General features: G+C 35.8%; 1 pseudogene; it reads left to right on the top strand.

Moving 5' to 3' along the window:
• The first annotated feature begins 339 nt into the window (after positions 1 to 339).
• LOC140750789 (uncharacterized) lies at positions 340 to 24,114 on the top strand (annotated as a pseudogene).
• Positions 24,115 to 25,805: the final 1,691 nt, after the last annotated feature.

Below are 25,805 nucleotides of genomic sequence, written 5' to 3' on the forward strand. Positions count from 1 at the left end.
AAAGCTAATGTTCAACACCAGCGGTCGGCAACCCGTGACCCATGGGTGACGTATGGCCCGCGGGTCTACGCGTTACTAAAAAACCGCTGTTCTGCACTTAAGCACGTGGAATACATTCCCATGTTAAAAAAATGTGTTACGACGGCCCGTGGAATATCGCTCTACACTAAACCTCCCTGCACTCTGTTCTTTTTCCAAACACGCCAAAAGAAGTATAACTTCAATAACGGTTTTTAACCTTCAATAACCTTCTTTACTTACAGTATCCTAATGGGGTTGATTTTTGAGAAGCTAAACATGCAGAAACAGGTGTTTAAACAGAGGCATACTGCATACACCCTTTTAAAGCCGTCTTAAGGGTTGATCTAAAAAAAACAGTGATTCAGATGCTTTATTGTGTCCAATGATAATTTTCATAGTGCTTACTTCCAAATTAAAGGATTATAAACAAAGTTACAACCCCTATTTAACGACGATAAAGGGTTAATTTTCCAAAAACGGAGAAATGAGTATTATTTTAAAAACAATGCACGAAATTACGTCATTTTATATATGGCTTAAGGCATTTATTAAATTAAATGTATGTTTGTAAAGGTCACATACGAGTATAAGGGAAACAAGCCTTTTCATATAAAACAACATTCGACGCGACCTGATTACAGTTGATTTTTAATCTTCTTTGCGGTTGTGTCTAATTGTTGAAAAAGCTTTTTAGTTAAACTGCAATGATTTTTTGGCTGTTGTTAGCAGTGCTTGTATTATGGAGTATAGTTTTTAGGTTCAGGAGGAGGCGCCTGTATAAGTTGGCCTCGTTAATTCCAGGGCCTAAGGAACTTCCCATTATTGGCATTGCACATACTGTGAGGGGTAATACTGAAGGTAAGTTTTGTATACTTAAAAAATGTGCATGACATTATGTGAGGGGTAACACTGAAGGTAAGTTTTGTGGTAATTCTAGATCATTACACTTGAGACCGTAAACTTACATTTTTTCGCTCTGTGGTTGAGAGTGATTCAATAGGGAATTCAGTTCTTCGGAATCTACATGGGCTCTAGTCTTTGATTATATTACACATTTAGGATCACAATGATGATATAAGCCCTCTTCCTTACCTTGTAGTACTGCCTGTAAGTAATATTTTTTCCTGATTTTTGAATTTCTGAATATATTTTTGTATTGGTATATAATTATTTTACAGTCTACAGTGGTTAAATAGCTATTATACATAATGACTGGTTATTATGTATAATAACTAATTTGTCCAGCCAATATGATAAATTAATCACTTTAACCGGCTATTATACATAAATAAAAAATAAAATGAAATAAAAATAAATAAAAATATTTTATTGATCTTAACACAGTCACATTTACAAGTCGCAAGAGCCCTGTACTTGATTCTAGACCTGTGTTACAGGTACCCCGCTCATCCACCGGAACTTCATACAGTGTGTTATTCAACAAACATGACATTAAATTCTGTTAAAAAAAAATACAGATTTCAAGGCTTAACTAAATATGAGGAAATGAATGTAATGAATGTGTATGTGTGTGTATGTGTGTGTGTGTGTGTGTGTGTGTGTGTGCGTTTGGGTGTGTGTGTGAGTGAGTGAGTGCGTGTACGTGTATAAAAATACCAGTTCTCTATTAAATGTTGAACCTACAATCGATCGATGAATATATTGCTCTGTTTCATCGTAATTTAATTCCTGTAAGTGTTGTGTAACTAGCCTTTACTATAACGGCACGCAAAAGTTTGTCAAAATAATAAATATGTTATTGTAAAAGCCATAAAAGCACGGTAAATCTTAAGATTGAGTTAATCTTAACTCAAATTCAATCTATTATCAATTCTAACTAACTATGAATCATACAGTTTAGATCTTAATTAACGTGAAACGGGCCCACCCGCTGCCGCGGCCTGCTCGCTTAGTTTTATATTTTCTAACCTAACCAATACCAAACTATATGTAATTTTTTTGAAGAAAAAAGTTAAGGCTGTTTTGCATGAAAGGCGTGATACTCCAACTCTTCAGCGACTTAGGGTAAAAACTGGTAGGAGATATACCATCCATCTCCTGGCTCCTTCGTCAAATCATTTGATATTGAGATTGTGAATATCATCATAAGTACCTACTATGTATTAAAGTTTCAGTGTCCGTCACAACCTGACATAGATTGGTAGGTTGTGATATAGAAACATGATTTCTATACACTTCTGGACAATTTCCCTCTTCAACATCAAGAAGAATTTTACTAAATTCTGAATCACCTGAATATGTTCTCATGTTTTTTTAAATAATGTTTTTTACAATGTCTCCAAAGTACTGAACGTTTTAAACAGGCGTTAATTATTGTAGATAATATAACCTACGCAGGTATCAATATTACATTGTGTAGCTAATAGTGATCGGTTCACTAATATGTGACTAATATCCTATAACAGGTGTGGTATCATAATATACGAATACGCAGGTATCAATATTACCTACATTGAGTAGCTAATAGTGATCGGTTCACTAATATGTGACTAATATCCTATAATAGTTATGGTATCATAATATACGATAGCTAATATATTTTATAATAGGATTACGTAAAAATAGCCCTAACGTCTCTATCTAATATCTCTAGCCCGCGCGATAAGCAGCCTTTGTGATATTGACTCGTTGGTGGGAGAATTGGTGGGAGGCGCCCGACGTGTCATCGCAGTGGTGGCATGCGCGTGAGCTGCGCGCGGTACTGCACAGTACTTGCACATTGCAACATTACTTTATTTTTCTAAAATAAAAAAATGTTTTTCTAAAGTTATTCTAAAATATAAATAGCCAATAAAAATCCCGTCAAAATCGGTCCAGCCATTTCAGAGATTAGACAGAACAGACAGACAAAAATTGTGAAAAATGTTATTTTGGTGTATTCATAAGTATGTAGTAAAAAGCGGTTATGTCAATATTAAAAACAGATACTCCAATTTTAATTATATGTTTTTTTTTATACTATCGGAGTAGCAGACGAGCATACAGTCCACCTGAAGGTAAGTGGCTACTGCCGCCCATGGACATCTGTAATCAACCCCAGATAGCATTAGATATTCCCACCTTTGGTCGGTCACAGATGCGCCGCTACCCCTGAGGACTAAGCTGGAACGCCTCGGAAAGTCTGTCTCCCTTACCACACCCTTCTAACCGGAACACAGTAGCGCCTAACACTGCTGTTATTAGATAAGCGTAGCCATGTACATCTGTAATCGACCATTGATAAGATTAAATTCCTATCTGAGGTCGGCCACATATGCGCGGCTGCTCCTGATGACTAAGTTGCATTTGGAAAAGTATGTTTACCTTACTACACCCTTATTGTTAGAACACAGCAGTGGATAACACTGCTGTTATTACCCAGAAATAAGTGTTTCAATGGTGCCGTCGGAGTCGAAGCACAGGGCGTTCTATTACCTTCTAAAGGTAACCTTCTTACTATACATGAGCTCTGGGACTATCCGAAAATATAATAATCGTTATTTAGGTACTTATATGTAAGGATTGGTTTGTAACTTTGTAACAAACATAAATCATCTTCCAGATATTATGCAAAGTTTGCAACGCTTTTCTTACCAGACGATGGAATACAATGGTCTTATTAAGTTATGGTTGAGTCACATTCTCTATTTTAGTAAGTACTATATTCACATTTAAATCCTTTAATTTATTTAAATACTTTATAAGTTAGAACACATATTTGACTTGAACGTTCATAAATAAGTAAAACTTCACGTTAAAATAAAGTATGTTGTATGTTATTTAAAAATGCATTTTTGTACGTCTGTCTGCAAGGTATTAACTTAGAAACAGTTTAAACTGTTAAAAACCATTAAGGATTTTTAAACTATTTTTTTAAACTTGAAAACAGGAATTAAAGGTAAAGTGTTTTATTAAATTACCATAAATAATTGCAACGTATACAATATGCTCGGTTTGGTATTTTGTTTCCTGAACATGATCTATACAAGTCAGAGAATGTTAAGCAAATTTATTAATCATTGATATTTTATTTCAGTGGTGGTAGATCCAAAGGACTCAGAGGTGGTGTTGAAAACATGTTTAGAGAAGGATAATCTTCATCGGTTTATAAAGTATGTAACTGGTAATGGCAGTATATTTGCACCAGGTACATTCATATTATATTCAGCGCTACGCATAATATTTTTTTTTTTTTAATTTGTTTGCGACTTTCTTAGAATTTTTGAAACAATGTTTAGTCGATGGTATAGTACAGTAGCATTACCATGAGTTGGCATAGAAACGCCACTATAGAAATGGTAAATAGAAAACTATTGTCATTTTGCTAGTGAATAACATAACTACTATCGTTACGGTATTTCTTGACAACGTCTGTCAAATTAATGACTCATGGGACCGAATTTGTATGGCAATAGATCATAATGACATTCGCTAGCGATTTGATTTCGATAGGTTTTTTACGTATCGAGTTACGTCACTACGGATTTTAGTTCTACGAGTAACCACCAGAGGCGCTGTATAATTTTTCATACATTTATTTTACGCAGTCGCTAGCGAGTAATACTTTTGTAAACTCATGGTAGTCCTACGGATGTCTATTACTCACACTCAGCAGTGACCACTTAACATCAGGTGGACTACACGCTTGTTTTCTACTTCTAGGCAAATAATAAATAATTCGCCAAGTACGAGTCGAACTCGCACGTACGAGTATGTTAAAGTTTTTGTTTCTTGTTAATTTTGACAGTGACATTTCTTTGTTTACATTTTGGACACCTAATTATGAATCAGACTATACATTCACATAATTTTTGACATTCTTCCATTTTATTACTTTCGTCTTAGTGCATGGGTTTCAGCGCCAGGGGGCATTTAATGGCTAATTAAACTGCTTGTCTGCAATATTCACATATAGGTATCTACTATATCTTTCCTGTAAAACTTTGTACCTAATATTAAACTTGTGAATGTAATATAGCGATGATCCTTTGTTTTCATTTTTAGCGTCATAGATCTGCTGGTGATGTGTCTCGTATTTTCTGTATCGAATCATCATCATCATCATCAACCCATTACTGTCCCACTGCTGGGCACGCGTCTCCTCTCAGAATGAGAAGGATTAGGCCATAGTCCACCGCGCTGGCCAAGTGCGTATTGGTAGACTTCACATACCTTTAAGATTTTTTTTTTATAAATCTCTCAGGTATGCAGGTTTCCTCACGATGTTTTCCTTCACCGTTTAAGCAAGTGATAATTAATTTCTAATACGCACATAAATTTGAAAATCAGAGGTGCGTACCTGGGATTTGAACCTCGGACCCCTCGATCGAGAGGCCACGTTTCTTAACCACTAGGCTATCACTGCTCACTACCTGTATCGAATAGAAGACGTAAATAAAGGTTAAACTATAATATAAAACTGTTTCAGTGTCCATTTGGCGGCAGCGTCGTAAAATAAACGTACCAGTTTTTAGTCCAAAGATTGTAGAAAGTTTCATAGACGTGTTCTCAAAGCAAAGTGAGATCATGACGAAAAACCTTAAGGACCGGGTTGGTAAAGGGCAGTTCCCTATCTGGTCCTATCTTAACAGATACTCTTTAGATTCTGTTGCAGGTAAGTTTTACTCTGTGTAAGTATATCTTTAGTATCTCATGCCCATTTTGTTATTAAAAAAATAGTTATAAAATTACATACCGCATTGATATGTTTTATTTTTAGCAAAACTAGAAAGAGCGTCAGAAATAAAGTATTCACTACGGCTTATTAAATGATTGGATAATTTTAAAAGAAGCTTTATTATCATTATATATAGCAAGAAGGCACCCATGACATAGGGAATCCTAGTGTGGGGCTGGAAATGATGAAAGCGTTATTAGTCTTGAAGTAGACTAAACGTTTTATAATGAAATATTGATTTTATTATGTAATTGTTGTGCCATTTAGCGTCATTGATTTTAATAATCTTCGAATCTTAGTCTACTTATTTATACTTTTTGAAAATCAATATCAATTCACACTGAGTAAAGTTGCGGCATTTTCCGGACTACCTGCTTTAACTGTTAAAATCTTTGTGCTTGTGCATGTAGTTTCTTCATGTATACGTTGCCTAGAAGTGAAACAAACTTTAGTGTTTTTGAGTATAAACGTGTGATTTTCCAAAAATGAAAAGTCAATCGAGTTTGAAATAATCGATCGACAGGTTGCAGAGACCATTGTGCAACGTTACGTTTGTAATATATTGCTAAAGAAATCGATTAAATTATTTTTACAGAAACAACAATGGGAGTGAATATAAATTCACAAGGTAACCCTAATGCCCCATACTTAGAAGCTATCACCTGCTTGCTGAAGGTAACCTGTGAGAGAATATTTCATCTATGGCTCCAACCAGATTGGATGTTCAGGTTATTCCCGCAGTACACACAGTATAACAAAAGTAGATATGTTTTATATGACTTTATAGCCAAGGTAATTATTCCTTTTAGTTTTTACCAACATCGACATCGTAACTACCTCGTACTCTTTAGCATTTTTTGGTAATCTATTATTATAGTTTAGGATTTCGCCATCAAGGCCCACTTGAAAAATTCACACTGTATACATATGTAAGAGCAAAGTTAAAAAAATAGGAAATATAATGTTTCTGAAAATGGGCTTTTTGATAATGTCAATTTTTACTCGCCCGTTGGTCCGCCATCTTGATTTAGAATGACATCACTAACAGAAAATGTACTTATTGACATCTAAGTCAAACGGTAATTCAAAATTTCAGCTTAATTGGTTTAAGGTAAGCTTTTCATACGCGAACTAAATGCAAATTAAATAAATGCATGTAGTATAAAGCATGTAGTATATACCATAGTATTTTCTATGGTAGTAATTTGTTATTTTGTTCATCCTCCTCTATTCTATTTTTAGATATTGAAGAATAAGCGTGAGGAATTGAAGAACGAGAACAAACGTGAAACGGCAGCTGTTCGGTCTTACGGTAATTATTACATTAATCAGATTACCTGAGGCAGTACTATAACGAATACACTAACAATATGTCCATAATTCAGTGTTGTGATCGTATGTTGTGAGAGCTGTTAATATTGCCTATCATACTAGTAGGTACCTCAATATTGGAAAATTATAAAATGATCGAATAAAAAAAAACTTAGCGACTGATAATGACATAACTTTTTAATAACTTGTGCGACTACATTACTAAGTGAGCGACTACATTACTAAGTGAGTGACTTGAAATATAGAAAGGGCAACTTTAGTATTAAGATAGATTAGGTTTTTCTAATTGAATTAGTTGGTTGGTGAGCGAGTGGGCCCAATCTGTATTAATTCAGACCTTACCTTTATTCAAGATCAATGACATGAGCACACAATATTCTACTTATTATAGTATTTTACAAAGTGGTTTTTGTATTCGAAACACTTCATCCTTACTCCTTACTAATATTATAAATCCGAAAGTAACTCTGTCTGTCTGTCTGTCTGGTTGTCTCTTCTTTACACCCAAACCACTGAACTGATTTTAATGAAATATTGCATTTATGTAACGTTACAGATTTGAACGATTACCAAAACAAAACTTTCCTTGACGTCTTAATATCGGTGTCCGGAGGTGATAAAGGATATAGTGATATAGAATTACGAGAAGAAATAATGGTCTTCATATTCGCGGGAACGGACACATCGGCGGTTTGCATGGGGTACACGCTGCTGCTGTTAGGCAAATACCCATTAATACAAGAAAGAGTTTATGAAGAGTAAGTTGTAAATTATTTCTATCGGCATATTTAACCATGAAGGTAAATGAATAGGGAAATCCCAGTTTTGAAAGTCCATAAAGGTTTTAATAGGCGATAGACCAACAAACATATAGAGGTTACAAGATTGAACTAAATCGTAGTGATAGACTTAAGAACAGGCGTATTTCAACACTTGCGCATGTGCAAGGAGCGCAGTGCAGCGTATTTTTTTTTCATTATTTTCTAAATCTTATTTTGTTTTTTATATTTTGTGAAGTAATTAGTTTTTTCAAACATTGGTGTATAATTTTAATAAATATATATTTAAATTTACATAAGCGTGTAACTGCATAATAAAAACAAATTTTAGGTTGCGCGAGGTTTTTGGTGATTCGGAAAGACCTTTAGTGAAAGAAGATTTGGGGAAATTAAAATATTTGGAAAGAGTCATAAAGGAATCACTTCGACTCTTTCCTCCAGTACCTTTTATAATAAGAAAAGTATTGGCAGACACAAAATTACGTAAGTAAACATTTCTTTAGAAGTGTGTATATAGTATGTAGTATGATAATGTTTTGGATCACAATTAAAGTCATTTGTTTACTTCAGAATGTCTTTACTACCTCATGTCAGAGGGCAGTTAAATAGATAACTAAGTAAATTTTAAAACAACGTTTTTATTGAAAGATAGACAAATTTTTGTACGTTTATTAACTCTTTCCTTTATCTTCGTCGAAACCATCAAATCTCATCTCATCAAATTTTAGTAACTGCAGTTATCCCTTATGCGATGTCGCTAGTTGTTGTGTTGTGATTGCGATGTGACAGCATCATACATACGGTAAAATGTTATTTCATATAAATTTGGCCGAATTTATTTCTACATAATAACACATAATACTGTCCACTCTACTTAGTATCTACGTACTAACTCTGCTGCTATCATTACTTCTGTCTGTTGTTGTTTCGTTTTGTAAATAACTTATACTTTACTAGATATTTATATTATTGATGGTATTAATCCTAGTGGCTTTTATAAAAATAATATTTAATTTCTTTTTATCTGCGTGTGTAATCGTCAAAGGATGGAAAAAATAGGAAGCGGCAACATAAAACGGCTAATTTATATCAAAATTATAGTATATAACATATTTACTTTGCAGCCTCTGGCCGAATTTTACCGGCTGGTTCAGGCGCAGTTGTATCTATCTGGGGAGCACATAGAGACCCTAAGTACTGGGGACCAGACGCCGAGTCGTTCGACCCAGACAGGTTCTTGCCGGAGAGGTTCAACATGCAACATGCCTGCAGTTATATGCCGTTCAGCAACGTGCCTAGAAATTGTATCGGTAAGATAGTTTTTTGATAAAGTGATGGAGAGATTTCTTAAATGAGAAATGTTCTGACAATGATCTAAGAGGACAGAAATACGAACGTAGGTTCATCCCACATTTAACTGTTTTTAAACAATCAGAGGCATAAGATTTGACGACCGAGATTATCGGTTTTAAGTGCGTATGGACATAGAATATTTCAATATGCTGTAACTGTTCTTCAAAGCATGAGAATATTAATGGTTGAAATTTAACGCGGGGAGCAACCATTACCCAGCTGATTTTGAACGTTAGCTTTTTTTTTAAATAAAAGTATCAAAATGACTTCTGTAATCAACCCCAGTTAAGATTAATGACCACCTTTTGTCAGCTGTAGTTAGTCTAAAACAGGTGTGGCGGCGGTGCCGGAGTCGATGTATAAAGAGTTCTATCAACCTTCTTCCTCTTTTGTATTTAGATTTCTTTTAATCTATTATTCTAAAGATGTATAATAGGCTCGCAACTGAATGATTGAATTTGTCACTGAAGGGTACCGATACGCCATGCTGTCGATAAAGACGGCGCTGTCGTCGATCCTGCGGCGGTACCGCGCGGTGGCGGCGCCGGAGCCGAGCGCGGCGCCGCGCATCCGCGTCAAGCTCGACATCATGATGAAGGCCGTCGACGACTACACACTGGCTCTCGAGATGAGACAGCCAAGGAATGTAATGTGAAAAGTATTCTGAATAAAGTACTTTGCCTATGATGTGGTTTTACTTCCTGACAGTTTCAAATATCGTTAGCCTATGCCAGTGGTCGGCAAACAGCGATTCATGGTCCGCGTGCGGTTCTTTGCCTTGACTCTTCGACCACTATTAGCAAAATTCCGTCTCATACCATCGAACGCTTTGAACTGCTAATATTTTGATCAAATGTTAGCAGTTTGACAATTTCAATACCAGTTTTTTCTTAAGATTAGATTTGAGTGAATCTTTTTTAATTTTATCTCTACGTTATGATAACGTTAAAACAGTATAGTTATTCTTAAGGGAAATTTAAATAAAACTTTATAATTTTTTACCTATACTTGTTTTATTACTTTATCTAAGTCTGTGAAGATATTATATATAATGACTGGTTAATGTGATTAATTCCGTGTCACATTAACCAAATTGAGTAGATATTGTACATAATGGCTAGATAGTTATGTATAATATCCGCATTTATTACTTTACATATACACGCGAAGCTGCGAGTAAAAGCTAGTATAAACACAATTCTAGAATTTTATGACTTTCCGTTGTAGAAATTGTGGCTTTGGTGTTTTTATTTTTCTTCATGAACCGATTAAGGAAGGTGTTACATAAGTACAGATTTCAAACACTTCTGTAATGATCATGGAATCGAACTTCATCTTATAGCAACTGGCTCTAGTAGGGCTAATGGCCAGGTGGAACGAGTGATGCGAACCTTAAAAAGCTTACTGACAATAGTAGAAAGTGATCCAAACAAGGTGTGGCGTGATGAACTTCCTGAAGTCCAATTAGCCTTGAATAGTACTAAGTCTAGAATAACGGGATATACACCTACTGAACTGATGTTTGGCATACGTGTCCAGTCGTTAGGCATGTCGTCTTTATCACCTCATACAGAACCAGAGCGTCGTCAGGATTTGAACGCAATTCGAAGCATTGCTTCTGAAAATATTGCGAAAGCAGCTACATCGGAAGTAGATCGCTTTAATCGCGGTAGGGCAACCATAAAGCCTTTCTCTAAAGGTGATTTCGTCTTTATCAAATGTAGTGAGCGTAATCAGACTAAATTGCAAAAAAAAAATCAGAGGGCCATTAATTATTTCTTGCGTTTTAGATAATGATAGGTACGAGTTGAGGCATATTGACGGATCTAATCGCGTCTATAAGTACGCTCATGAAAACTTGCGTGCAGTACCTGGGGGCTATGAAGGCTTACTTGAGGTAGCTACTTCTTTAATCGGTGACTCTGAGGAGGCTGAGACGGCGACAGTCCACGATCATGAGGTTGAGGGGGCTTCACCGAATGATAATGATGATGATAATACTAGCGATACACTATCGACACATAGTTCACGCACTTTGACTGCCGGCTCTGAAACCCTCTCTGCCTCCGAAGGTGATGAATAGTAAGTTGTAAATTAAATTATAATTTTTATTTACCATCTATAGTGTAAGACTCGAGTCCTGTCCATATTCATTGCAGTATCATCAAATTGTGGAGAAGAGCGGTCACGAATTACAAAACATGCATTGTGTAGTGTAACTGATGATGGGACTGGCTCATGCGGGTCGATGTTCCAAATCAGACTTGGGTACATGTGTTTGACAGAACTGGTGTGTGGTCTAAGGGACTGGCTTATATAGGTCGAAGTTCCGGTCCAACTCACTATTCATGTGTTCATGTGTCATGATAAGTTGGTACTGGTCGAAGGGACGCTGATGAGTTGTTCAGTCTACGTCATCGTAGGAGATGATGGCTAGTCGGAGGGACGCTCAAGAAAAGTTGTCCGGACCAGTATGTAGTGTGTGGGGACTATGGACAGGGGTTGAGATATTGTCATTGGGCTACACTAGTTTTAGTTGTGTGTCAGAATGGGCGAGCGTACCAATCCAGTTGTACATTTCTTTCCAGATTATCCAGAGCGGGAGCAGTCGCACGAGGACGTGCGAATGTCAGTCCGGTCGTGACGGCGCTTCCATAAATCATAGAGTGGGTAGAACGAGGTCACTATGGTTTTACCCGCTCTGACGCAACTCCGGGCGCTAGTGCACAGAGCGCGCGAAAATAGAAATGGTTCGGCGGCAAATAATCGAGAGTGTGTTGCGCGAGTGCATTACGTGTTCGGTGGAGTGTCAGTGATTTTGTGTGTATTCCTTTTGTTAAACTATTGTGATTCCACAGAATAGAACATTGTTTATTACGTACGTTTACTTTTTATTCTCCTCGCCCGACCAACCTACGCCTACAAACCTACATTATATTATAATATGGAGTTGCAGACAAATAATGAAAAAGACACTGATAAAGGCTCTGTGCCTTTATATACTTTTTTTATAAACTTTTATAGGTACAGCCAAGCATTGTGAATTTAGTAATGTACGGGTTAGACCGTAACTGTTTAAAGAAACTTAATAAAAGAAAGATAGAATCTTAAAATTTTATATTTCCTTACTTAAATTGCTGACACAGGACTGTACGTGCATTGCCCGTACAAGTAAATTACAATTATTGAGGGGTGCACGCAGGTCATAGATTAGTAAAGATACTTCGCCGCCTTGAAATTGAATGAAGCCGCAAATGGCTTGTTATAGTAAGTTCTTTTTTTGAATTCTTGACAAATAAAAACATTTTTAGAGAAAATTTACGAATAAATAACTAATACTGCGTAATTTTCATGATAGTTAAATAATTTTTAATAATCATTTCAAATATTTTAGGGACATTTTAGCACGGAGACGTGACAAAATTTTTTTACGCAACTGTTTCAATTCTCAAAACTGGGTACATTTTCTTGTTAGGAGTGGGTAATCTTTACTAATCTATGCCGCAGGTAAACCTCGTAGTTTACCATATACACATATAATTTATTGTGTGTTATCATATATATAAAATTTTCGTGTCACAATGTTAATTACCGTATTCCACCAAAACGGCTTTACCGATTTTCATAAAATTTTATTATATGCATTATTGCATATACAGTAGGTCTGATTTTTTTCATACCTCTAAGTGATAAGAATTGTTCACCCTTAACATTTTTTTATTTATATGGCAACACAACGTTTGCCGGGTCAGCTAATATGTGTATGTAGGCTATGTAGGCTATATACACTATAAATTTTTCGCCATCTGTTATAATATACAAAAAATAATAGGTACCTACCAATGATGTTCGATTAACTAAACAAATATTTAGCATCATGTGCCCCTCTATTATTACCACAGAAAGTAGTAGTTTAACTCTACATCATTGAAAGAATTTCCAAAATTGGATCAGTACCTTTTTAACACGCTTTTATTACCTTGGGTTGTATGTAGGTATGTATGTATGTACGTAACAGTAACGGAATCTTTGAACCCGATTTCTATCCACTTTGAACATTCAGCTTAATTCAAAATTTTGAAGAATTATCAAAAACCGATGACAATACACGATTTTAATAATTTTGTACCATTGTCCTTATCAACATCCTCAGGATTAACGATTTTCGAGATGAGAGAAAGCGCGTTAGGGACAGTTCAGGCAAAGTTACTAGATTGATTTTTAGTTTTGAAAAATAATAATGTTACTTCCCTATAACTCAAATGTACTGAAACATATCTATAATGCCATCTTGTAGAATGATTTTTAGGATTCCGTACTCAAAGGGTAAAACGAAACCCTCCGCTGTCCGTTCGTGAGTCACAGGGCTTTATCGCTTAAACCGTAATAGATAGACACTTGATTTTTTTACAGACGATGCATAATGATGGTCGCTATAACAACAAATACTAAAAATTAATAAAATAAATATAGTTCCTTTTTTTTGATAAGTGGAGCACTCCACGCTTCACTCTCACGCTCAGTGCTCCACTTATCAGTTTTCGAAAAGCACCCCACACTTTTTCGACAATTATACTATTTACTGTTCCTTAATTGATTCCTAGATTGAAAATTATTTTCTACTTTTTAGTTGAGTTTATCATAAAAGCGTGTTTCTTAGTTTTTTGAACTATATTTATTTGTTTTACCAGGCGGAGACCTTCAAAAGGTATCCGACGCCGTGGGAGCGACGCCAGGTTATGTGAGATGTTTACCGCACTAAAACCCCCCGGTGGCCGTCCTCAGAGCTTGGTGGAGAACTCCGGGATCTCTGATGGAACGCAACCGCAGTCTTGCGCGTGCGATGCTCGAGTCCCGATACTATATCGGGCTCTGACTTGGAGGGAGCAGTTTATGCTCTTTCCGCACACCTGGTGTTTACGACGTCGTCCACACACAACGTCGTCCTTCCCGGGGTTGCTTGTTGGACGGCACGAGCTCACACTCTTGTCGCCCGCAACCCCAAAAGCCCCTTTTTAGTCGCCTCTTACGACAGGCAGGGGATACGGGAGCCCTATTCTGGTCCCGGTACTACAGGGACATAATAACAGTTCTCGCAGATTTGAACCCACGTCTCCCGCACTACACTGAAGTTGTACGTCTTTGCGCCACGCTAGCTGCAGTCAGTACCTACTAGTTTCACTGTTCACCTTTTATTAACATACAACCCTGTCCGTTTATAATATTAATACAGAAGTTTTATACTGTAATTATTCTAATTAGCTGTGGAAAAAAGTATGAATTTTCTCACGGGTGTACGGATTAAGTGATTTTTTTCATTGTTATATGTTAATATTTTGAAGGTGGTAGAACCCTTTGTGGTCCGTGTGGTTCGAAACGGCGCATCTGTGACCGACCTCAGGTAGGAATATGTAATAATTGATATTGATTCGTAACTGATTTATTAACTGTTACTTGAATCTGATGATAGAGTAGATAAATATGTATTTGTACTACACTCACAGCCCCACACTAGGATTCTCCGTATCGTGGGTGTTATGGACACACACAGAGACATACAATAGGTACACAAACACACAGACCCATAAAAAAAGAAATCTAATTTCATCATTTAGAAAGCTGTCTGGCCGGGGTTTGAAACCCGGGACCCTCTGCGCGTCAGACCGGCATGGTGACCGCTCCACCACGCGGGTCGTCGTAACATACTCGTGATTTTAAATTAGTAAACGGAGGTAATAATGACATGAAGCGTTTTACATACGGCGTGAGGAATTTTATAAGGCCCGTGTCAGACACATATTTGAACACATGTTTGAAAACAGTGAAGAAGGGGTATTTGAGTATTTGTTCAAAGCTTGCTTCAAATATTAGCACTTTGGCATTTGGTGTCCGTTTTTCAAGCACACATCAAAGCGTTCAAACTTCAAATATGTGCGGAGCTTGCTGCACATGCGCAAGGTCCAGTAGCTGGGAAACCATGACATGAGTGACAGGTTAAAAAATTTAACCAATTAAGTGTTCAAATGTTCTGGCAATGACCTAATATAAAGCTAATTAATTTTTTGACGACGCCCTTTCAATACGAGTGAACAATGCAATTTGCCTGCGAGATAAAATCGATTGCAGTTAAGCAAAAAATAAGTCTCACTGAAATTTTTTTTTAGGTGCATATAAAACAATATTTGACACGACTCGACGGCATTTGGTTTTCAATTTTATTTAAAACTGTGTCTATTTTTTTCAAATAGGTTTTTTAGTTCAACCGCAATGATTTTTTGGCTTTTGTTAGCGGTGCTTGTATTATGGATAATAGTATTTAGGTTTAGAAGGAGGCGCCTGTATAGGTTGGCCTCATTAATTCCAGGCTCTAGGGAACTTCCCATTATTGGCATTGCACATACTGTGAGGGGTAATACTGAAGGTAAGTTTTGTATACTTAAAAAAACATGTAGATTCTACATTCTAGATCATCACAATTGAGAGTTAACAAATATTATAGATAACTCAGTATTTCCGTTGAATAGTCTCCACGGTCTGTAATCTTTCGTTATAAATTGCTTTGTATGGTGTGTAAACAATATTATATATTTTTCTTTCACATCGGGGTGTGATTGATTGGTAGGTATTGGTAGGTTTATTTACGTTGTTTCAGTAGTCCCGGGACTAGAATAGTGTTACGGTATCTCCTGCCTGTCCTAAGAGGCGACTAAAAGGGGATACTTCATGGGGGTTTGTCATGGGTACTACCTTACGATTGTATTTAGAAGATAAAATTGTATTGGTTGCAACTTGCTTTACGTCCCAGAGGCACTCTGCCGGCAGACAGGAAAGGGCTGGAGCATACTCAACCATTCTGCACAGATGCGATTGTTGTAATAGCTATTAAGAGTTGTTAAGTTGACTATTTTTACCCGTAAGGCCTCGGACAAGGTAATGACTGCTGTCCATCGACAACGACCGGGCCAGGACTTTATCCGCGTCTCAACGTTCAACACAGTTTAACAGTTTACTTACATTTTGTAACAAACATTTCTTACAGATATCATGCGTAGTTTGCAACGCTTCGCTTTGGAGTCGATGCAGCACAATGGTATTATTAGGTTTTGGCTTGGTCACATTTTTTATGTTAGTAAGTATTACATCAACATGTAAAGCTTTAATTTATTTACATATTTTTAAATTTAATACCATGTTTTCTAAGTTAACAAACACTTAGAAACGGTTTAACCAATAAAAAAGTAGTACATTAGTAGTCTAGTCAACAAGCTCAAAAACGCGAAATATAGGGATAAAGCTCCTAAAAATATAAAAGATAGCTCATTATATATATATAATGACGTATAATGCCGTGTGTGTGTAAATGCTTTGCATTCAATTTAACCAAAATAAGTTTTACTTAGTAAAAAGGATTTTATTTTTTCGTCAATAAATAAATATGTTACTTACAAGTAATTTAAATAGAAATCCTACTGAATGAAGACTGAATCTGTCATCATTTTACTTGATAATAGGAATTTAAGTTAACGGTGATAGCCAAGCAGTAATAGCCTAGTGGTTAAAGAACTCGGCCTTTGGCCTTCCCAGGCACGCACCTCTGATTTTTAAAAGTTATGTGCATATTAGAAATTAATTATCACTTGCTAAACGGTGAAGGAAAACATCGTGAGGAAACCTGCATTCCTGAGAGATATAATAAAACAAAAAAAATCTCAAAGGTATGTGAAGTCTACCAATACGTACTTGGCCAGCGCGGTGGACTATGGCCTAATCCTTCTCATTCTGAGAGGAGACCCGTGCCCAGCAGTGGGACAGTAATGGGTTGTTGATGAAGTTAACGGTGACGTGTTCTGTTGAGTTAAAAAATGCTTGTGAAATGCTCGGGTTCATGCTTCAGACTATTGAGCATTGCTGCTCAATAAGGAAACTTACATGCCGCAATACTTATTACGCCATACTCTCAAAGGTGTGAAATGTACCGAATTGCTCTTGTATTGTTTTACATTTAAGCATTCACATGAAAATATTAGTCCCGTAATCAGCATAATAATGACTGGTAAAAATATCATAATTAGGTATATAAGTAACGAATATATCGTCACTAAAAACTATATTTATGATGTTCTATACAATCTACATGTTACATTGACATTTTATAAAAATATACCGCTTCTTTTGGCTCGCCTTGGCGGAGGCACTGCCGTGCCTCCAGATATTTATGATAGCCTTAAAATGCATATGATTATTGAAAATACATAATAACTGAACTGTTAATTATATATGATTATCGAATGGAAATTTCAGTTATGACGAATCCAATGGACATAGAGGTGGTATTAAAAAAACTGTCTAGAGAAAGATGATAGTAATCGGTTTATAAGAAATCTAACCGGCAATGGCAGTATATTTGCACCAGGTACAGTTCTGTTATATTAAGCACTTCGCATAATAAAATTATACCTTTTGATACGTTCGTTACTTTATTATTGTACATTGTTTATACCTGCTGTACGTAATAACTATTATTTTAATTTTATGTCATTTTAATCTATTGCCGTAAGTAATAGGTAGGTAAGTTTTATTTTAGTCCATATCCCTGTTGTGCCAATCTGATAAAAGTAGGTATATATTATTATGATTTTACCTTAACGGTTTGCTTACCTATCCTGAAGGATATGCTGTCTGAGGAAAACTAGTTAAACAGAACCGTTTTCTAAAATAACTGTTAATTGCAAAACTAAACAAGCTACTTGCTTGCGGCATATACGTGTCTTCTCTATCGTTCCTTAAAAACCTTGTAATATTCAGTTTTAATATTATGATGATCCTATCGTTCTGACTTTTAGCGTCATATACTGATGGTGTGGGTTGGAAGTATCCGTATTCAATAGTAAGACAGAAATAAAGGATTGATTATAATATTAAACCGTTTCAGTTTCTATATGGCGGAAACGTCGTAAAATACTTGTACCAGTTTTTAGTCCAAAAATCGTGGAAAGTTTCATAGCCGTATTCTCAAAGCAAAGTGAGATCATGACGAAACACCTTATGGACCGGGTTGGTGAAGGGCAGTTCCCTATGTGGTCCTATGTTAACAGATACGCCTTAGATTCTGTTGGAGGTGAGTTTTATTTTATTTATATATGTAGTATAGTCCGCGTAAAATTGCTAGTTCGCTCTGAATATAAAACAGAATCGCATCGTCATAGCAAATTGTATGACTACACCTACTCGCAACAACTTTAAAGCGGACTAGGGAGTTTCGTTTTATTCCTGCCGAGCGATGTAAACTTAAACCCTTATTAATTATTTCGCTTATTGATTTACTACAAAAAAAATGAATAATTTCGACCGACATCATACTGCTTATTGTAATATTATAAAAACAATCCTACTTTAACGAGGTCGTAGTACGAAATTTCAATGTATGATTAAACTGAAAATTGTTTAAAGAGATAGTAATAACCCCCCTGGACTTGTCTGTATAATGATCTGACGCGCTGGACTATGTCAAGATAGCATATTTTTTGCATTTTCGAAGAGTCACTGTGAACCTTCCTCTCATGGGAATCATCACTTCTTGGGTCACTTAATATCCTCTCTGAATATGTAATACGTTGGAGTAATTTTTATTCTCCATTTTTAACTCTCTCGTACGGCTGTACCCCGCCCTCCCCCACTAAAACCGACAGTTTAACATATTTCCGGCATCAGAGATATGTGGACTATATACTCTATATACTTGACTATTTTTTTACATTTTTTGAACCCTCTAGATCTAGAAGCTGAACTCCCCGCTGAATCGAAAAATATCATATTCATACAACCTTTTCTTCATTGTAATGTCTAATCTACACAATCGTATAGGTCCCAATGACGCCCGAGTTTGTACACATTTAGCATCGTGGGCTCTCCTGCTATTAGTATAGTTGTGGGATTTTGCGGAATCGATGGTTCAAACATTATCGCTCTACACGTGTAGCTACATGCGTTGAAGTGCACTATCACTTCTCGTCAGGTATACGTTGCCCAGAAATAAAACAAAAATATCTACAGGCTGCAAAGGCCCATAAATGTTATACTTATGCAACGGCAATTCTGTAATATAGCGCTGAAGAATAATTTCTCCAATGTTGTAAATTAATTTATTTTTACAGAAACGACAATGGGTGTGAACATAAATTCCCAAGGCAACGCTAATGCACCGTTTTTAGAAGCTATAAACTGCTTGATGAACATAATTTCTGAGAGGATGTTTCATCTTTGGCTCCAACCTGAATGGATGTTCAGGTTGTTCCCGCAATACGCTCTATATAGCAAAAGTAAAGAATTTGTGTACGACTATATGGATAAGGTAATTATTAATATTGCATCTTAAATTTATTTTAACAAGATTTTTTAAGATCAGTAAGGGCCTAAGCTTCAAATTGAACATAACTTTCAATATAAGTAAGCTAGTATTACATACATGAGATGGATTAAACTATTACGACATACGGGGTAAATCACAGTCGAGACGCGGGGGCACACCTATTACCACACCAGGGGTATATAAGTGTACAGTAGTATTATGATTTGTTAAAATCTTTTTATTTTTAGGTATTGAAAAGCAAGCGCGAGGAGTTGAAGAATGAGAATAAATGTGAGATCGCAGCTGTCAGTCAGTCCTACGGTAACTAATAGATGTCAACCGTTAAAATTACTGTTATATTTAACTTGAATGAAAACTTTAAGCGGGTTGTCGATGCAAACCCACCCTTAATAGTCAAATGTCAACATTTAATATAACATTTTGTATGCAATAGTCTTTGTGTAAACAACGGGTTATTGCATTTATTGATTAAAAAATGGGTTATTTTAATTGATTAAATACTTAACATAGTAATGTTACAGGTTTAAAAGATTACCAAAACAAAACATTTCTTGACCTATTAATATCGATGTCCGGAGGTGATAAAGGATATAGTGATATAGAATTAAAGGAAGAAATGTCGGTGATCATAGCCGCAGGAACCGATACTTCGGCGGTTTGCATGGGGTATACATTGCTGCTGTTAGGCAAATACCCATTAATACAAGATAAAGTTTATGAAGAGTAAGTTGTTTCCTTATTTTTACCATTTCATTCAATGATAAAAGATAATGAAATGCGCACAACTACGGTTCTCTATAATGATTTTATGTACAACTAATCCGCAGTAATCTAGTCGGGCAGACTTACATACGAACGCCCAATCAATCAATCTCTCCAAGTGTTTCGTTACAAAGATCGGAATTTGACGACCCGCGTGGCGGAGCGGCCACCATACCGATCTGACGCGCAAAGGGTCCCGGGTTCGATCCCCGGTCAGACAGATATCTAAATGATGAATTGAGATTTCTGTTTCTGGGTCTGGGTGTTTGTGTATGTGTCTATGTGTGTGTCCATGGCACCCACGACACAGGGAATCCTAGTGTGGGGCTGTGAGTGTAGAGAGCGTTTATTAATTTGTCATATTCAGCGTGAAGTAATTGTTAAATGTCGATCTTTGGCAGGTAAAATATTGATGCATTGATTAACAATAGCGGGCGTAAATCGTACTCGTTTTACTTATGCGTCATCTAGATAAAAGATCTAGAACATTCCAACAAAGACGAGTATGTAAACGCTGCGCACCTACTACTATGTACTATCTGATCATGATTTTAAAATTTCTGCCGCGGCACTAAGTAAGAACGAGGAGATATATTATTATCTATTTGAGATGAACACTCATACAGATAAAAATATATGCCTAAAAAAGTCATGTCATTTTTTAATCTCATATTCATATGTCATATTCTACAATATAACACACGGTACGACAAATACACATATTTGGTATGTACATTGTCGCACTTGTCATGCCTCGTTAAGTTTCGAGGAGAGTGTACTGGTAGGGTTACATCATTGTGTATTTTTTACATTCATATTAATGTTTTAGAGTCCTTTAATTAAGAGTCGGAATTCACGGGGCGTTTTCCCTTCGCGTTAGTGTAAATGGCAACTAGCATTAACTTACATTTTCATATTGCGAAGAAGGAAAAAAAGAACGCTCAGTGAGTTTTAAGTCTAAAAACTAAAATTCGTTATAAAGTGTATAATTTTAGGTTGCGCGAGGTTTTTGGTGACTCGGAAAGACCTTTAGTGAAAGAAGATTTGGGGAAATTAAAATATATGGAAAGAGTGATAAAGGAATCACTTCGACTATTTCCTCCAGTACCTTCTATATCGAGAAAAGTATTGGTAGATACAAAATTACGTAAGTAAATATTTGCATCAATCTTGTTACACAAACAGCACTAAAAATATGGACTCAAAACACGTACCACGACCACACCACTACGCAACAACAAAATGTCGGTAAGCAGTGGTTATAATTACTTAATGATGCAGTTTTAGTATTTATTTCAGCATTTTTCACTTATCCTTATAGTTTCCGCTATGAAGCTCTGAAGGCCTATTTGAAAAATTCACCCTATATATGCCAAACTGTTACATAGTTATAATGTATAGTGATGTGTTCGCTGCTACCACTAAGGTAAAGTCACCTAATTCCGAGGGGTTCTGAAATTGAAACGAAATTCCGCGGTATTTACAGAAACGGCTTTTTCAAACTACTTACGAAGTCATTTTTACTCAAAGGTATCTTATTTAATAAATTTTATCATTCTAGTGCCATATAACCATGGTATAAGTGCATCGTATAATAAGTATTATGTGTATTGTTTTTAAAATATTTTTGGACCCCTTGTACGTAAATGTTAAGTAGTTTTCAAATAGTGTTTTTTTTCAATAAATTTGCAGATGTGGGATAACATTTTGATTAAAACATTATATGGATTATATATGGAATCGATAACATTTAAATATTGGGCTTTTTATTAACAGATAAGGGTAAAAATAATTTTAAAAATACAGTGGCATTAGTCGCTAAATATTTTGGAATGTTTTAAACCGAGGCATACCACGGAATACCAATTTCATACACTTGTTTGTAATTTTTATTTTCGTAGTTGTTTTTTTGAATAAGCACGTCTTACTTCGACAACGATGACTTTTTGGACAATTAGTACTCAATTAATATTTAAATCATTTTTCGAGAAACTACATTATACTACGTTACATCAAAGATGACCTATTTATGTATTTTCAATGCTATTCCAATGTACTAATTTGAAATGCTATTCCAATGTACATAAGTCGGAATTAGGTAATATGGGCACATTAGTATAGTGTGTTTAAAATTTAAGCGGTTTTAAGAACATTTCTATTGTTTGTATTAGTAATTCGTATAATCCTTCGTAAATTAATTAACATAGTATTCGTTCTATCTCTTTCACTCCCTAATTTTGTAATACTCGGAATTAGATTTTTCTGACTTGATTCATATTTATTGTAAATTTTAATCGTAAAATGTTGAGTCTATTTCAAGAGTACAGATAATAAAATTATCAAATTCCTTATTAAGCCGTAGTGTTTAATATCTGACGCTCTTTCTAGTTTTGGTGAAAGTTCCGCGGAAATAGGTAACTTTACCTTACTTATATAAAATCTGTCATTGATTCCATGTGTTTCAATAACTCATAATTTCACTAAATATTAAAATTATTAATGTCAATCCCGCAGAGGTGGGTTATAAATATAATTGTAATAGTTGAATACATATTTGTAACAATTAATAAACGGCAAATACAGAACATGGAGGGTGGTAGGTATATAGCGTTGATAAAGAGACAACGTAACAATATATATGTAAAATATGTATATTACAGCCTCTGGTCGTATTCTACCAGCTGGTTCAGGTGCAGCGATATCTATCTGGGGTGCACATAGAGACCCTAAGTACTGGGGACCAGACGCCGAGTCGTTCGACCCAGACAGGTTCTTGCCGGAGAGGTTCAACTTGCAGCATGCCTGCAGTTATATGCCGTTCAGCTACGTGCCTAGAAATTGTATCGGTAAGACGATATCGTTTTTATCAATTAGTTATTCGTGCGCAAAGATAAATAATTGTTCGCTATCTTATACACGTGCTACAAAGCTTGAGAACATTAATGGGTGAATTTAATGAAAATATTGTGGGAAGCTTACTTTTTAATATAACAGTAGCAAACGAGTATGCAGTCTACTTATGGTAAGTGGCTACTGTTGCACATGATATGTGTAATCAACCCCAGAAAGGATTAGGTCTACCTTAATTTCACCACGGATGCGTTTCTACTCCTGAACGTAAGTTGGTACGTTTTGGATAAGTGTGTCTCCCTTAATACTCTTATCCTTCAATTCCAGTTTTAACTGCTGTCATAAGGTAGAAACAGCTGTGGCAGTTGCTCCGGAGTCAAACCACACAGATCTCTACCTCGTTCTTCCTCTTTTTAACACGCTTTTATTAGCTTGGGTTGTATGTTTGTATGTATGTATGTACGTAACAGTAACGGAATCTTTGAACCCGATTTCTATCCACTTTGAACGTTCAGTTTAATTCAAAATTTTGAAAAAATTATCAAAAACCGATGAAATGTTAAATGTTAAACCAAAAACGTTTACTGTTCCTTAATTGATTCCTAGATTGAAAATTATTTTCTACTTTTTAGTTGATTTTATCATAAAAGCGTGTTTTTTAGTTTTTTGAACTATATTTATTTTATTTAGAGTTTTATTAATGTATTTTTCTGAAGATTGAGACATCTTCACACTCGTAAGTTAATGATTGTATTTGTCACTGAAGGGTACCAATACGCCATGCTGTCGATAAAGACGGCGCTGTCGTCGATCCTGCGGCGGTACCGCGTGGTGGCGGCGCCGGAGCCGAGCGCGGCGCCGCGCATCCGCGTCAAGCTCGACATCATGATGAAGGCCGTCGACGACTACACACTGGCTCTCGAGATGAGACAGCCAAGGAATGTAATGTGAAAAGTATTCTGAATAAAGTACTTTGCCTATGATGTGGTTTTACTTCCTGACAGTTTCAAATATCGTTAGCCTATGCCAGTGGTCGGCAAACAGCGGCTCTTTTACTCCTTGACTCTTCACCCCCCCCATTAGCAAAATTCCGCTATTATCATCAAACACTTTGGACTGCTAATATTTGGACATATTAGCACTTTGTCAATTTTAATCCCAGTTTTTTCTTATGTTTAAATTTGAGTGAAAAATTATTGAAAAATAAATAAATCTTAAAAGTGAATTAGCACATTATAGGGTCAAATCCATCGGTAACGATATGTACGATATTGAAGAATTGCTTATTTAAAGGGATTCGATTAGATAGAAAGATAGATTGTGGGATGTTGACGCGGGGGACGGAAGTAGGTATACCCGGTCGCGTCGGTAGCGTCGCAGTGATATGTTAAATATTCAAGTAAACTCTGCTGCCCATCTGCCTGGTAAATAGACATCTATTTACCCTATATATATGTATTGTTTTTATTTTTATAATTAAATATAGACGTGTATAGAATATCAATGTCATAGGAACGAAATGATGAATGTAAAATAATTATTTTTTCGTGAAATAATAGTTTTAAATGTTGTTTTGCTTTTACAGGTAAGTTATGTTAGACTATAATATTATTATGTTTAAGAAATTAATGCAATTTGATTTGGATTTGGTTTAAATAAAATCATTCTCTTTTACAGAGCAACACGATATTGTTTTATTGCACGAACCTTAACAGTGTCTACAATACACACTATATATTTTATAACGCATTTATGTTCATACTTTTACTTATTTATTTACCTACGTATTAAATTCATTGTAATACATGTGTAATTATGTAATTAAACTTAGTTACATCAAAATGGTCTGCACAAAAATGTAATTTACCGCCATATGTTTACCGCTTAAAGAAAAATTACTTAGGGTCTCCTCTTGCAAGTGACAGCTACTTTTTTCGTATGTCTGGCGTATCTGGCATATAAATAAATAATTTATTTGTTATTTTTATTGCACATATTGCGCAGATTTTGTAAATCTTTGACGTCATTTTAAGCGCCGTTCATATAATTGTTTTAACTTCACATTCAACTTCCCAGTTGTTTCCGAAGAGGTGGCGTCGTACTAGACGCCATGACAATTCGGGCCGTTTTGGTGGAAAGTGTAGGGAAAAGATGATTAGGACATTAAGGGGAACAGTAATTCAGTAATAATAAAATTAGTTATCATAGTCAGTCGGTCAAGTATATGGCATCGCATAATTTAATAGAATTAGTTATCATAGTCAGTAAGTCTACTATATAGCAAAATAACCATAGCGAGGGCTAGGATAGTCTATTGAAACAGACAGCGATCCGTGCACCGAGACGCATCCAAACCAAATGCGTACTGATCAAGTGCTTCAACCCTTTTTATAGGAAGAGCAGGTAAAGTAATCAGGTAGATGGGTCATAAGGCGATAAGGAATGTCGTCCGGTGCAGGTGCCGCCAGCATCTGGTATTACGTCATCCGCTTTCAACGCCTAGACCTGCCCCCGACATATACTAAGGTAACGTTTGTTTTTTGTTGATTTTTTTATATTTTAGGTATAACAGACGGCAAGCAAAGATGTGAACTACTTTTTAAAAAAATATCAACTAGCCTATTAACGATTTGGCATAACAGTTTTTGTTCTTCTTTTTGAG

This window comes from Epargyreus clarus, unplaced genomic scaffold (assembly GCF_041222505.1).
Source record: "Epargyreus clarus isolate Ecla_fem2 unplaced genomic scaffold, WU_Ecla_fem_2.2 ptg000021l, whole genome shotgun sequence".
NCBI classification, from domain to species: Eukaryota; Metazoa; Arthropoda; class Insecta; order Lepidoptera; family Hesperiidae; genus Epargyreus; species Epargyreus clarus.